A 17,009-nucleotide genomic window follows, 5' to 3' on the forward strand; every position below is an offset into this window, starting at 1 on the left:
TTTGCTTGATTGATTGTTTTGCATGTTTTGTGTGGTTTATATATTCATAATGTCAAATTAGCATATACGCTCCGCCAAGAGACCGTGGTCAAACCACGGGATCGAGGGGTGCCTAACACCTTCCCCTCGGTCAACAGAATTCCTTAGCCGGAATCTCTATTCGCAAATCAGTTTTAAAGAGTCAAATCATTTCGAAAAGAATTTTCCAAAGGTGACTTGGCACACCGGATTATGCCAAGTGGCGATTCTGAATTTAATTATAAAAAAAAGTCCTTTTCGTAACAGAATTTTCATTTTTTGTCACTTAATAATAAAACCTTTTCGAACTTAAAAGTTAATCTTTTGGAGTACAAAAAAGGGGTGTGACACAGAACGAGTTCTTTGCAGTGAATCTTTGCAGACCAGATTGTATTTTAATAATATTCTTTAAAAATTAATTATCATATTAATACAATATTTTACTCTTCGTTTTTGAATTAGGAATTCATTTTTATTAGTTTTTTCTAAGAGTTTGAGCTTGAAAATAATGGTGGAAGAAAATAGAATGAAAAAAACAGGGAAGAAGACGATAAAAATAAATAAAAAATAGGCTAAAATACGGCTATCACGAGCCAAAACGCGAGTGTATAACACTCACTTTGCCATGTCAATGAAAGGTGTCGACACATTTTGTAGTTGATTAGGTCTTAATATGCCAAAATAAAAGATCATGTCAAGTTAAGGAACTTGATGATGTATTCCGCCTAAATTTTATTTTATAATACAAAATTCATGATCTAAATATCATGAAAGTCGCTATTTTCTAAATTAAAATAGTCACTCAACTCGAGGGAAATATTTTTCTAGCGAACACTTTTGATTAAAAAAATACTTTAAAATAAGCATAATTAGAAAGTTTAGCCAAATATACTACTTAGTCACGATAACTTTGGGTCCCAAAAATTATGTTCCTTTATCTTCAGAATATGGTCCTTTAAAGCCCTGGACTTGGCCCAATAGACTACATAGCCCATATTAACAGGGCCCATATTGACATTTAATCATGAAACGTGGCAGAAAGAAAGTCCCACATCAATAATGGAGGTGAAGAAAAGAGCAGCTGGACAGGTATATAAACAACTCCTTCAACACATAGGAACTTAAGCAGCCACGCAATGCACACAGAGCGAACTATTCTTTCGCCTTTTACTAAAGAATACCGTGTGTGCGTTTCACATAGTGGCATATGCCAATTTTTGGAGGGATCCTCTTTGCTGAGGATCCCGACATTGCTAGTTTAAATTTGCTTGCGTAAGCTTTTGAAATAAAGTTGGGGGATTTGTGCTATAAGATTTCTTCAACTTGAGCTGTAGCATTTGTAATGCTAGTTGTTAGATTCCTATGGACAAAACTTAGAATAATGATTGTTCTGATTGATAATTATCAATCATGATTGTAACGACACACAGAACTTACAAAAAAGAATATGACCAGTACCCTTGGAAAATAAAAAGGCAGCTATTGTTATGTGCATCCCCTTTTGCACTAAAGAGCTTTTGTTTTGTGTGGGGGCTTGTTGCACTTGAGCTATGTGCAGCCCACATTAAAGAGTTGTTATGTGTGGAGGCATGTTGCACTAAAGAGCTCTCGTTATGTGCGGCCCCTTTTGCACTAAAGAGCTCCTGTTATGTGTGGGGGCTTGTTGCACTTGAGCTATGTGCAGCCCTGTTGCACTAAAGAGCTCCTGTTATGTGTGGAGGCATGTTGCATTGAAGAGCTCCCATTATGTGCGGGCCAGTTGCACTAAAGAGCTGTGGTTAGGGTCCGAGCTTCAGCACAAGGCACTCTCACCTTATCTGTGCTATCAAATTGCTTGAACTTAACTTAATAAGAGCTATTCATAATTGGATTCATCCAAGTACTAAACATCATTCTGGTTTGAAATAGAATGTTGAGACGGTGAAATCTCCTTTACAATGCTATAAGTTAAGATTCGTCTACTAGTACTCTGGTGTGTACTATCAACAATTTGTATGGGGAACCCAAGTTTTCATACTGTGAGCAACATCTGCTTTGGATGACGAACCAGTATAACTGCTTCCGCCAGCACCCCCAAGGCAAGGCACAAGCAATAGCCAATAAGGGGGAGGATAATGAAACAATAGAGGGAAGTACCAAGTAGTCTTCTCAGTCCAATCCTTCACCTAAAAGAGGAATCAGCCGAGGCCATATCACAACTCTTCTAAGGAGCCAGTCGAGTACTCATGGCCTGAAACAACTTCCATTTGGTAGTCGACTACTCGTGCTTGTGGGATTTGAAAAGGAGAGTAGGTTGAAGCAGAACTTCCTCGTGTATACCTATTCTGCGAAAGTGCTACTTCTTGTTGCCTTAAGACGGGCCTTCCTCCCCTGTGAGGCCAAGTGCATAGAAGTATATTAAAAGAAAATTATTTTGATCTCAACTGATGACTGATGAGAGGTAATTTGAGACCGGGTACTGAAACAGGAAATAATATAACCTTTCCCATGCATTTCTCCAAGTGAGGAGCGAACCACCCGCACCCAGCCATATACATTCAAATAGTCGATCCTAGAAATAGCAAATTACGGTCAAGGCCTAGTTTCGCTGCGCGGTGACACTCAGATGCAACATCAATAATGATGAAGCTCATCAAAAACATGAGCGGACGAGTGCATATTTCATTTGAAATGCTTGTTTTGCAGAAGACATGCGTATTTCTCATTTGTTAGAGCATATTTTTCACTATTGTACCAAATTCCAATAAAATGTTGTTACTTATTAAAGATGAGCTAGCTCTTTAATATTCTATTGCCATTGGCACTAGTAATATTTGCTTCTTGTATAATTAACTTTCCAAACAAGTGAAAATCATATTTCAAATTGATGCTATCAAACTTTAGATGGTAACTAGCTAATTAAAATTTAAAAGTTAGTATCTCAAAAATCACTTTCATTATTAAAATAAACTAGTATAGTACCCACGTGGGTGGGAAGTGTTCAAGAATGAAATCATAAAAAATTATTATATTTTTTTGCTTGATCATATTAAATTTCTTTCATGTTAAATTACAGTAGAGTATTGTATTAGGTGCAACAAAATAAAGAATTTGTTCATGAATCCTAAAAATTATTACAAATTTTTACCGTCGTCTTATTAATCATGTATTTTTTATCCAAAATAATATCAATCCCAAAAGTTTAGTATAGCCTAAGTTCAAATGTTTTTTTTTTTGCATAATACATCACCTCTAACCACTAAATAATCAAGCATGATAAATAAAATTCCAACATTGTATTACCAACTACAAAATAAGTAGTTGTTAAATTAACAGTAAAGCATTGTGAATAGTGAATGAATATTTATTTAAATTTTTTTGAGATTATTCATATTACACGGATAAAGTAATACACAACTTTCACAAAAATTTATCCTTTTAAGCGTAAATTTGAGAGAATAACATGTGTATTCTAGTCATAGGTGATAGAAAATAAATTGAAAGAGCCATCAAAGATTTGACAATGCAAGAATAGAATGATTCTCAAAAAGATTTTCATTTTTGTTCACAATTAAGAAATGAAAGATAGGAAATTTATTTAAAGAATAGAAATATTTTAAAGATGCCCTTATGAATTTAACAAAATCCAGAGTTGTCATTTCAAATAATACGCTTTAATTATATTTCATTAGAGTGTTAAGATGGGATGGAACTCAAAGGTAACTACCCCTTAAGGTAATTAATTCCATTTGAATGACCATGAAATTGTATTAAAATTCGCATATGATTTACAAAAAATGTGCAGGAGGTCGGTTCAAAAATCAAAATAACCAAAGAAAGTGTTTTATTTTGTGCTAAAATTTAACCATTTCTGCTAAATGATAAATTAAAATAAAATTTTAAAAACAACATAACATTTGATAGCAATGATAATTTAACTTCTGCAATTCTACTATAACTTTGTAATTTGAATGCTCTTCTAAATGTGCTTTTAATGTGCTCCTACGTTCGAAAATTCCATTGAACCTTATGCTTTATAGATATTTGGAATGGGAATAAAAGGTTAAATGCAACTTCAGCTAATCTTTTTATTTAATTTAAGTGATATATTTCGAAAATGCTATATAAGTTTAAAAAGTTAAATAACACATATACATTGATATACGAAGATAAATTTTTATCTTAACTTTTTAATTAAGTAATACTTAGATTAAAAATTCAAACAAGCTATTTGAAATATTTTTGGTATATGGTAGAGGCCAGCGTACTTTTATATTGTATGTTCAAGAAACACGCAAAGCTAATTGCATTAACATTAAACCATAAATGCAAAGTAACATGAGATATACCATCATAAACAATAAAGAGCATTATTAAAGGGGAAAGATCCCTAGACTTCATTCCGCACTATCACATACATCCTCTTCTTCCTACAGTTGTTGAATTCTACTAGATTCTAAAGTTTGTATTCCTTAGAAGCAATAGCATAACTGGCTAAATAATGAGAATAATGGATATACAAAAGAAGGAAAAAAGTTAAATTGAATTAAAATATGTCAAAGTCACCTTTTAACATCCATTGGAGAAGAGAGGTCAAGTTCTTCAACAACAACCACAGAGTGTGTTCTATGAGAAAACTTAAATCCATACTCTTGTGCAGCTTCAAAAAGGATACTTCCTCAGTTGACTGATCTGCCTCAATTGAGCGACATACAACAGAACGACAAATAATGAGTACTTTTATTTGTGAAGTTCCATCCAAGTTAAGTGTTAGCCAAATTACCAAATGCTACCTCTTCATCATTATAATTTGTTACTGTTCACCCATACTTCTCCAGGAGTGAAACTTTATGGTTCAATGGATATTTATAATTTAAGAAATGTGGCTCTTCTAAATATCATTCTTGAAAATTTACCACATAATCTCTATTGCAGTTAAATGTCATAGAAGCCATGATCAGAAGAATATACATGAATGGTTGTTTTGGTAGTGATTAACATTCTAAGACTCAGTAAATGTTCGATACTTAAAGCTATAGGCGAATGAAAATAAAACTGATTTAGATGTTTCATGCACTCCATTGCATATAATTTCTCTGGTAGGTCCATAGATTTTTAACTCCTAATACTTTTGCAAATTCTGCAATAATAAATTTTTATTGTGAATGTTCTTGAAAGTATTCTCTTAATTGGTTCCCAAGCTTAAGATGCAGAATTAGTTATACTTACCCTACGGCAAAGTAATCGACCTTAATTTTAAGATGTTTATAGAATATAGATCTCTGTAATGGAAAGTAAAGGTTGAACTCAAAAGATGGAGGGAATTTACATTCAATTTCCAACCAACAAACAACCATTTTTTTCCTAACATATCTCTAATTCGTAAGCTGTCTCACTTTCTCTACATTTTTTCATATCCCAAGTACATCTTAAATACTTGACAACAACAAATATGTGGTAGAAAAAAGATGCAATGATGGACGACTTGGGATGTTGTCTTTCTATTGCACTGTTATCTCATTTTTGAGTTGTATATATTTTTTACGAGATCTGAAAAAGTCTTTTAATAGCATCCTCTTGTCCATTTGGTGATACCTTTTATACATAAATCACACATGACTTCAAGTACGAATAAGCCATAAGCCAATGAGTAAAACTACTTGATATTAAAAATTTGTAATTCTTAATCGCTACCTCAAGCAAACTTATTATGAAACAATTTGCTAGCGAAAAGTTTTTTCTATAAAAGTATGACATAATCAGGCATAAAAATGGACTTAAATAAAGGAAAAGGCAGTGAAAAATATCCGGAAAAGCATTACTATATTTGACATAAATATCACCGTTTCTATTTCTCACTTATATCGATCTCCATTTCACATCTTTGGGAGCCTTTTTTCTCCAGCCATAGAGATTCTTCAATAGATATACCAAATAGAAGAACAATTATGAAACCCATTCGAAAGATATCTATAATAATTCACCCATTATCCAAACGTGATAAAACTTTGAGACAACGTTTAAGATTAGCCACAACTTATACATTTTAAATTAATTTATGCCTTTCATGCTTATCATAATCATCTCATTTATTGTAAAATTTCTGTATTAAGCATATAAAATTCTAGAATTAGTTACAGCACTGCAACAAAGATCGATGTATTTCAGTATAAGGAAAAAACGTTGAAGAAAGTATCGTAGAAGGCAAGTATAATTTCAATATGAAGATGAGATGAAAAAGAAGATACTTGTAAACACTTATAGATCAGCTTCATTTCCTCTTGCCTTACCTTCTTAAGCTTGATCAACAAATAAGATTCGACAATCTTGCTCTTAACACTCTTAAGTCCAAATGGAAAGACATTGTTCCTCACTCCTTCGAATTTGTAAGGTATTATCTTTGAAACTTTCATTGCTATTACAGTTACTGAAGAAACAAAAATTTACAAAACAATGAAAACTCCTACAGTTACAACAAAAGGGATAAAACAAGAAGTTGTAACCATCTCCAAACCTGTAAGTATTGAATTCAAATTTTGAATTTTTATCTAGCAGAAAATATTGAAAATTGAACATTGATCGGTGAGGTATAAATTGCAATATTCTGCCTTTCCGCGTGTGAGATTGGTATAATCAACAAATTTCATCCATATGCCAATTTTCTTAATCAAGTTGTAGAACACAAAGTATCAAATCATAAATCGAAAAGATATATAGCTTGAAATCCTTAAATGTATAACAAAGTTTGAAAAAGAATCAAATTTTGTGGGGCAGAATTACCAAAACGGTATGAAATTAAAGTTCCACCACAAACAAGACAAATAAGCAAAATTGATTTTAAAAATTGCAACGAAAATTCATGAGAAGATAATCTATGGGATGATAAATCCTAAATGATATGAACTCATGATAGTTGTTCCATTTATTGAGTAGGTACCACCATAATGATATATTATGGGATCTTTTATGATGTACGTTTACACATCTATCAGGAAAAAAAAACTACAATAGACCATGGGATGATGACGATGGGAGTAAAAACAACATATCTTGGTGTGCCTATAACAGATGCATGCTCACAAATGCTATGGGGTTTGACTATTTGGTGTATATAATGAAATATTATAAGAGTAATGTTACTATTTTTTTAAATAGAACACCCTACATGGAATATTATATGGAAAAATTTTCTTATACGTACTTGCTTGAAATTGAAAGTTATTTTGAATAACATAAGAGCGACCTCAAGGACTGCACAAATTCACTCTCACATTCATATTATCACACAACTAATTTATTTCTTACAAACCAAACTGATTAGAAACTTTGTGATATACAATTCTACCATATTGATTTTGATATGCTAATAGACAATTTAATTTTTTTAAAAAAATATATCTAAAAAGTGAGAACAAAGAACCTGTTATATATTTGACAAAATTAAAATCTCGTGCATACAACCACAAATCTTGTCGTGTTCTTATACAACCTATCATCGGTACTGTCGATTCTTTGGTGTGTTCATCATTTGTACAAATCTCCTTCTGTTCATATTAATGGAAACAATAGAAGACCTCTGAATCATAAAATTGAATTATACATGTTGCTTCAAATTTAGTCACCAGTATAATTATAGATGGGTTGTAGATATTTGAAGAAAAAAGTTGTTTTCACGAAGATTCAAAGATGGGTTGTAAATTTCTACAAATTAAAGAAGAGATAAATTGATTTTCTTTAGTAGTTATGTAAGAAGTTGTATAAATTTCAAACTTGAAATGATAAGACGGAAGTTGGCAGTATATTAAGACTCAAATCTATCAATATAATTTTTAAAATTTGAATTTTGAAAAAAAAATAAAAGAAAAGAAACTGACAACTTAAAACTATCTATTCATAATTATAATTTATTTTAAAAAATTTAAAAGCAAATTAAAAATAGTAGTAACTAATAACTATCCTAACTAATTTTTTGTCCTAATCTTCCAGATGGCCTATTTTTGGGCTGCCACGTAGCTTAATACAGAGGCTTTGTCCTCTCTTTTTAATAATATATAGATTAGAATCAATAAGAAATATAGGAAAATTTGCTTTTGGGCATATATAGGAAATCCATCTTTATAATCTTTATTACAATTAATTTTTTATTAGAGCTTATTAATTTTGATTAGCATTGACGTTAATATCAACAAGCAAAGGACGATCGCTCGTGAAAAACTTGGATTCAACTCATCCCGACAAATATGATACATTGAAACGATGTAGACGGTGTAAGGGTGATGTAAAGAAAATGTCGTTAACTAATCAGTGTTGTATTTTAATGAGTTACCTTTGATTTTTAACAAAGTTAAGGCATAACTAAAATAGAAAGAGTATAGCAAAACGTGTGAGTATGAGAAATGTGTGTTATTGTGGATAGTCACTCAATTTATTTTGTTGTACCAAAGTCATTATCTAAATGTCAGGAAAGTTATCATTTTTTTAAATAAAAAATCACTCAATTTTAAGTATCACATAAAAGTCATTAGGAGGAAACAAAAGGCGATAAAGTGAAAATGGACATAATATAATTTGATTTTTCTGTTAGTTAAGCAACTTTATGTGAAAAATAGATTATGTCATGACACAACAAAATTAATTTTGAATGTCATCATTCCAAAAATTGGAATTAAATTTATGTAAAAAAAATCTTTTTTACGCGTATGGAATGATTTATAATGATATAGATGTCAAGGAGAATTATTTTAGATATAAATTTCAAAAATCTTCTTTTTTAAAAAGGAAAAAACTTTGAGTCAATTCAAACGGTGCCACATAAATAATTAAGACATGAAAGTATATAACAGAATATTAATTTACTTACCTTTTTATTCAAAAAATTCTAATTATATAAATCTAATTTACTACATGACAAGTTGTCAAAAATTATTTTTCAGTCTCTATATAAAGGCATTTAGTTATAACCTCATAACCTCACTTAAAATTTAAAAGAAGCATACTTCAACTAGAGGTATATAATAGTTCATGCACTTCATAATTTACTTTCTATATCAATTTACTTTCTTTTTTGTTAGTTATTTCTCTTTTTATTTTTTTTGAGATTTTTATTTATAATTCCTTAGGTGATTTGTTGAAGGGAAAATGAAGAGAAAACAAAACAAATCTGAAGAACCTAATTTGGATTTGTCTCTCGCAACGCCAGCTGCAGTTGATCCAATTATCAAGATTCCTACCCTTGAAGAAGCAGTGAATTCTGAACTTTGCCAAGGTCATGGAGACCCCAATGTTGATGTGCAAAAGTTGAGAAGGTTATATCTATTTTTTTTTTAATTAAAATTATTTTAAACGTGTGAATTTCTAATCGACATTTTGAATTTCTAATGATAAATTCATGGAAAATGATTTCAACTAGCTAATTTTCAATGGATTTCAATTGAAATTCATATTTTTTAGATATCTATCAATAATATTTTTCTTTGTTTCTATAAGGTTATGGTAATATGTCAAGACTAGATAATTCTTTTTCACTACAGTATAATATTTTAATGATGTTTAATGCTTTTGATAGAAAAAACTTGTCAAATATTTTAACAAGTCAATTTCAATGGATTCAATGAGGTCAAAAAACTCTATCGAAAATTCATATTTTCTCAAGTAATAGTATTTCCTTCGTTTCTATAAGTTTGTATGTGTTAAGATTAATTTTTTATTTTTTATTTTTTTTGTAATTGTGACTTTTACTATAAAACTGTAGCCAATAGACTAGCTGCACAAAGATCCCGAGCCAAGAAGGTTGAATACACTGCTAATTTAGAAAAGAAGGTCAAAACTCTCCAGGTAATTAAAACCTACATCAAAAGTTTTTATTCGAATAAATTTTTGATTTATTATTTATTTTTTTCTTGATAGATTTGAATAATAATTGTACAACTATTTTTAGAAACATTTAATGAAATGAACAAATAAATAAATCATAATAACATATCGAATCATATAAATTGCTTCCAAAATACATTCTTATATAGTTGCTTTTATGATTTTTAAAATTTTATTTTTCAATTCTGATATGCTAAATAGCTAATACTACTTTGGGCTTAAACTCATTTATGATGAGACAAGTTAATTACATATGCTTGCAGATTTGGTGATTAATTTGAGGTCACAGGTTAGGTCCAACTTTAAGATTATATTTTTTTCCCCCAAACGATGGTCTTAGTAAGAAAATTTCGATTCAAGACTCATTTGTTAAATAAGAAATCAAGTGCACATCCTTCAAACACGTTACCTTATTTAGACATAAATTAGATTAGCCATTAGATAAGCGTACATGCAACAATAATTCAGTATAACTTCATAAGTGAAATTTGATATCAGAGTAATATGTACGCAAACCTTATTTTTATCTTTATGAAGTAAAGAGTTTATTTTTGATACACTAGATTAAGCTACTTGAATATATATAATCATTCTTTCTTTCTTGAGTTTCACTAAGTTCAAATAATTGATGCAATAACGTTGAATGACAAGACTCATTAGAGATGCACACGAATTTGTTGGGTTCTTCAATATTGATGATAGATTCATTATTTTTAATAATTAACGCTAATAAGTTATTTCGTATATATATATTGGTGCAGAATAGGATAGCTGTGGAGACAATAGAAAAAGTATATATGAAAAACTATAAAGAACATTTATAGATAGAGAACGAAATGTTGCAAAAACGAGTGGATAACGTCACTGACTATATCAATCAACAAACTGGTATGCATATGTATTCCTTTGCCCACAAAAATAGTTTTATTCACTTTATATTTATGTCAGAATTATATAGAAAAATTATTCACATAATAATTAATTAGTATATAATAATAAAAAATTACTGTATAGTGACTAATAATGTTGAGATCGTGACATAAAATAGTAATACACGACTTCACTCATAACTTAAAGCAGAAATCACTTTGTTTCATAAATAAGTCACAAGATGCAGCAATTGGTGTTTTTTTTTTTTTATGATGTATTACCAAAATTTCATTAATCATTTATATGCAGTGATCATCTTTAAATTCTTTTATAGTTATACACCATAAGTGTAGATAATTTTATATCATTTGGACAATTTTATTTGTTATAGGAGATTGTTTATCTTATTTCAAGAATAAATTCTATATTTTAACAAGGTTTACTTGTAGTTTTGTAGATATCGCTTGAATGATCATATGAAAAATTATTTACATTAATAATGCAAAACTTAAAACTTTATTCTTCTATATATGTGGTCAATTAATTAAATACTATATTGTTTATTTGAAATTTTATATTGATATTAATTATAGTAATATAATCAATTGAATGATTCAAAATACAATTTTTTTTTGTTAAGTGCCTACTAATTGACAAGGAGGGTTTTCTTGAGGATAGGACTAATATGTTTGTTGTGGGTTTAACCAAACTCAATACATAGTTTTGATTCAATTCTTATATATTTACCTTGACAATTTATTAAATATGTACGTGTAAATTATTAATAATTCAGTAACTTAAGAAATTAACTAAAATTAAGAATTTATAAATTTTAAATCTTGACTTTGTCTCGATTTCAGCACAAATTGAAGAGTTGAAACTTGAGTTGAAGAGGCTGAAACTTGCAAAGGCTCAAGAAGAAGAGTATATGAAGGGAGAAAGTTTCAACTTCTATAATTATGATGAAGCAGAATCAGCTGAAGAGGTAGACATGAACAACCACATTAATACAGACCAGTATGTCAACTTTGATGACATGAACGTCGACCCACACAAGAATGACATGTGAATCAATTAGCAAATATTGCTAATCTTTATGAGATTATTTCCTTTCCTTTTCTTTTATTTGAAGGGGTTTGTGTTTGTGTTTGAGGGGGGGGGGGGGGGGGGGGGGGGGGGGGTTTGGGGGGTTAAATTATAAACTTTCGTTCTGCAATTTAAGAATGGCCAATTTTTTATAATTGAAATATCAAAAATAACGTTATATACTTGGTGATCTTTATGAATCTTATAATTCCTAGTATTTGACAAATGAGTTTTAATTTATGCATATTTATTGTCAGCATCTAGATTTTATATTATCTGATTAAACTGATCTGCAGTGACATGCAATTCGTTATAGCAAACTTGAGAAGGTATCTTTATGTAGGAGCGTTCCCTCTCTTCTTTCCATTACTAATAGTATTATTTAGTAATCACGTAGTTTTTTGTTCACATGTGTATATTAATATCTAGTTCTTCATGTATATTGTATCTTGTTATCTTAATGTCATATTTTTCTCTGTCAATTTTTTCAATATTTGGTATAATGAACATGATTTAACTAGATTATCTTAATCTAACTAGACTGAATTCAACATAAGATAATTTTACTTCGATGTACGATAATATTTAATGCTTTAAAAACGCACATTCACTACTTTCCTACTATAATTAGTGAAACTTATTAATAGTCTACTTGACATTTTGGTAATCATATATTCTAGTAAACTAGAGTTTTCAATAAATACAACATTGAATGGGTATTAAAATAAAAGTTGATGCAAATTTTGAAGGACATCTATATAATTTGATTAAGATTATTTTTTACTGACTCATCATCATAATTAGGTTTCAAAATTAGTTGCTTCAAAATTCCCCCTTTGCAGAAAACATGCATGTTAAAGACAAACCCTAGCGGCCTTTGTTTCTTGGGGCTTTTGTAATTACTTTTTCAAACAAATGACAATAATATTTCAAAATATTCTGTCACACCCTTTTTTCGTCTCGCGGGTCGAGTCGAAGAGTTTTTTCAATTAAAGTGACGGTTTTAAATAGTGATTATTTTAGTTAGAGAGTCGCCACTTGAAATTGAGTTATGATGTTCCAAGTCACCTTATTGAATTCCTAATTAAAAGGAAATGACTCTTTGTTAGTCTGCAAAAACAGAAGACCGGGTAAGAAATTATGTTGACCGAGGGGAAGGTGTGAGGCACCCCTCAAGTCCCGTGTGTTGACACCTAATTTTTGCCCTGCACGACTAAATTTAATCTTGAGTTTCTTCAGTTTTTAATAAACCAAAATAATTATTTCATTCAAATTAAAAAAAAACTTAAAATATTTTTCGTGCGTGATTTTATCATTTTAAGTAGCGATTATATACTATCGTGTTAAGTTATATGAGATTATATAATTTGTTACTTAAATATCTATTTTACAAAATATCGGATTTAAGTAAGGCTTATCTTGAAAATAAATTCAAATGATTAAAATCTTAATTTAAATATAATTTATTCTCAAAAATAATTTATTTGGATAAATATGCATTCATTTTATTAAATCAAGAAGCTCGGGATAAAAAAAAGGGGTATTAATTCGTATCGAATTTTAATTTAATTTAGCCAATCTATTAGATTTGACCATAATTGAAAATTGGTCATAATTGCAATGCAATTCGTCAATTAATTTTTAATTTGGTCAAAATAAATAAATATGGCTAAATTTTAAATTTCAATTGGAGTTATATTTTAAGTAACCCCAAAATTCTCAAGAACTCTCATAACTTTTACCCAATTCCCACCAAAAAATAAATTCAAATTGCACTATTCCCCCCAACTTTGTCTTTTTCCAATTTTGAAATTCAAATATTGTACTATATTGTACTATTTCCTTCCACATTATCTTTCACGTCACCTTATCTTTAATTTTTACATTTCAAACCCACCCACCCCCCTAAATGTTTTTTCTCCCACATTGGTGGAAAAAAAGAAAAAAAAATACTCCATTCTCTCCTATAAATACTACCACTACTTTGGTAGAGAGAGGAGCTAGAAAGGTGAAAAAATCCTTTTGAGCAAAAATAATTATTTGTTGCGCCTTAATAAAAATAGTAATTAGTTAAGTCAAGAATTTGTCATTTGCTTACTAATTATTTTAATGATTTTCAAAACACTCATATAAGATATGAAGTGCTAGCTTTATTTTTCATCCAAGATGTTTATTCTTCTTTGTTCGCATGTTGTCTTTTCAAAATGATAAGAAAGTTCGAAACTTTTGCGGCTAAATAAAATTATTTGGATATTTTTGACTCATGCATAGTATGATTGTGAAACTTTTGCTTTGCATTTTTTATTTGTTGACTCTCATTCTTGTGCAAGTGTGCTTATTCTTGTCATTCAAAAATTGGTTCTTGATAATTTCTTTTACTTTGAAATATGTCACTTTTATGCCTTGAACATATATTAATTTCTTTATCTTTTCTTTGCATGCAAAAAAAATTATCTCGAGTCCAAATGGACTCCTCTCCTCTTGCATTTCATAATGGGTAAATGAGGCTCACCCCTTCGAGTCAAGTTCGAAGTTTAAACCCAAGGTCCACTACATGGCGTGCGGGTGCTAGAAGATAGATGAAGAAGGAAAATGGGTCAAAACCCATTGGTGAGGTCACTAAGAGACTTGAAAAGTCTCAATTTTTATTATTGTCTTCTTTTTATTTATTCATTTAGTCATTTATTCATTCATTCATTCATTTCGGCCTCGAAACTAAAGTTGTATTTAATACAGGTGGAGCAAGACTCGAGCCAAAGGCTCTAAAATTAGTTTAGGACAGGTGAAATGAGTCAGAAGCCCAACTAGACTAGGACAGGTCTCATTAATTTGGGTCGATGGCCTAAATCTCTTACTTCCTCTCTTTCCCTTTATTCTTTATGTTTGTTTTCCTTATGTGCTTGGCGAACCTTGTTAAATCCTTAGTTAAGTCGCTAAAAAATTAGTTTTGCATAAACACCCAAATATTTCCAAAATCACTTTCTTTTCAAAAATCAATCACTTTTCGACAAAATTAATCTTTTCAAAGTTAATCAAAAGACGATTTTCAAACAGTCTGGATAACCGCAAGTTAGCGGACGTTTTAGGTGCCTAACACCTTCCTAAAACGTTAATAGGAACCGCTTATCTAGAATCTCTCACTTGAAACGATTTTTCTGTTTTGAATCGTTTGAATGACTCTCTAAAGGTTTCTTAATTTCTTTTCAAAATTAAGTGGCGACTCTCTCAGAAGTCAAAATTTTCGCAAAACACCGTGGTTCTAGCACGGTCACTTTTATTGACTTATCCTAACTTAAACTATTTTGATAAATTATGTTAAGGCCTAAATCGTTTATTTTATTATACTAAAACTTATCTATTGTCTTATATTAAATAAATTGAGAGAAAATTAAATTTAGAAAAATATTTTTCAAAATGCATTGTTGCATCCTGAAATTTTAAAATGTCTCAGAAAGATGCGTATGCCGCATTCTTAATTTGAGACAAATATTTTAAAATTTGACTAGAATTTGCCTAAGTTCTTAGTAATAAATTAATGCAAAACTCATTTAGCACAATTAATTAAATCAATGTATAATTATTAAATTTTATTAATAATAATAAATAAAATAAAAATATATACAAATCTATCCATATTATACTAATCTTAATCCCCAAATTTTATTTTAAATAATAGTAAAAAAAAATTCAATTAATTAAAATTAATTAAAAATTCATTTAACGATTAAAATCGAAAACGAACCGAAATATATTAAACAAGAAATTTCAGAACCAACAAAATAATTAAATCAAAAATTAAGATATTTTTAAATCCCTAACTACTAATCAAAATTCCAACTTATTGGCAAACAAAGTATTCATATAGCATCAATATTATTATAACTTATTAACAAATAAGTTAAAGATCCCACCTTTTCTAATAAACGTGTACAAATATTCAACTTTATCCTATAAGCTAATTTCAATCCCAAATAATACAGTAGTAAATTCTTTCCACCTTTATTAGTAAATCAAAGTAATAAAAAAAAACTATCACAAAAATTATAAATAATCACTGCAACAAAGGGAGATCTGGGACGAGGACATCTAATGGCTTGGGGTTGCTCGATTTTGGATCTAATTTGCCGGCTAAATTTGTCCGAATTTGGGGGTGGAGATCCGGCGAATATGATATAGTGGAGTGGGTTCAACGGCAGCGATGGCTGGTGGGAAAAGTGGAAAAACAATAGGGGCGATTATAGCAATTTCCAGTCGTTTGGTCGTCGGTTTTATGCGTTTTTCGTCGAGGAGGGCTGCAATGGAAGATCTAGTATTTTTTTCGATGGATTTGGGGATGAATTTGGTCACTGTTTTTCTACATTTTTAGACAAAAAAAATTTCGGAAAATATGTTTCTACCTCGATCCAAATTTTCTCTATTTTGTTAAATCAAACACCAATTTTTTACTGTTTAATCACTGATTTTGTCTTTGTTATTTATTCCGTTTAGTTACCGCTCTATATTTTTTTTTACTGTCTACTATATTTTGAGTGTGTGCTCAGTGTATAAAAAAAATATTCTTATTTACTGTAGTTTTTGGACTTATATTCATTGGCGGTTCGTGTTTCACGTCATTCCAGACCAATCAAATCTTTGTTGAATGGTCGTTTTTCGAGGCTTTGGTTCAGTAATGGGATGACTTTATTACTCACATATGTATTTTGGAACGAAATATCATGTATAACAATATCATTATATATATTCATACACCAAGAACATCTTGAACATTTCATTCATATTTTTCATGAATAAACTTATAATGTAAATTATACAGGGTTAAATAAGAACCTGTATGTCAACTTTAATTGAATACAGAAGCAAGATGTTATCACCGGAAACTCAAACGGAACTTCAACTTCAAACTTTCTTCTTTTCTTCCTTTTAACTGATGTTTTTCTTGTTGTTTTTCTCTCTGATTTTTATTTATCTGATACGAAATAGTAAGAGTGTTTGATTTGTTTTTATGAACAGTGTAGAATGATATCCTTAGGAATGTGCGTTCCCTCTCCTCTTTTTTTATTCTGGGTTGAGAGTCCTTTTAAGTAGAGGATTTTAAGGGGGAACAGTTTTTTTTTAATTTGGGGGGAGTAGTTTTTAGGCAGATAAAGGGGAGGGAATTTTTTTTTTAAAATTTAAATTTTTTT

At 29.9% G+C, this 17,009-nt stretch overlaps 1 non-coding gene across 1 annotated transcript; it reads left to right on the top strand.

Moving 5' to 3' along the window:
* The first annotated feature begins 1,145 nt into the window (after window positions 1-1,145).
* LOC107875457 lies at window positions 1,146-1,263 on the top strand. The gene has a single exon (XR_007057502.1). It is a non-coding gene; the product is annotated as a U5 spliceosomal RNA (small nuclear RNA).
* Window positions 1,264-17,009: the final 15,746 nt, after the last annotated feature.

Source organism: Capsicum annuum, chromosome 6 (genome assembly GCF_002878395.1).
Source record: "Capsicum annuum cultivar UCD-10X-F1 chromosome 6, UCD10Xv1.1, whole genome shotgun sequence".
Lineage (NCBI taxonomy): Eukaryota > Viridiplantae > Streptophyta > Magnoliopsida > Solanales > Solanaceae > Capsicum > Capsicum annuum.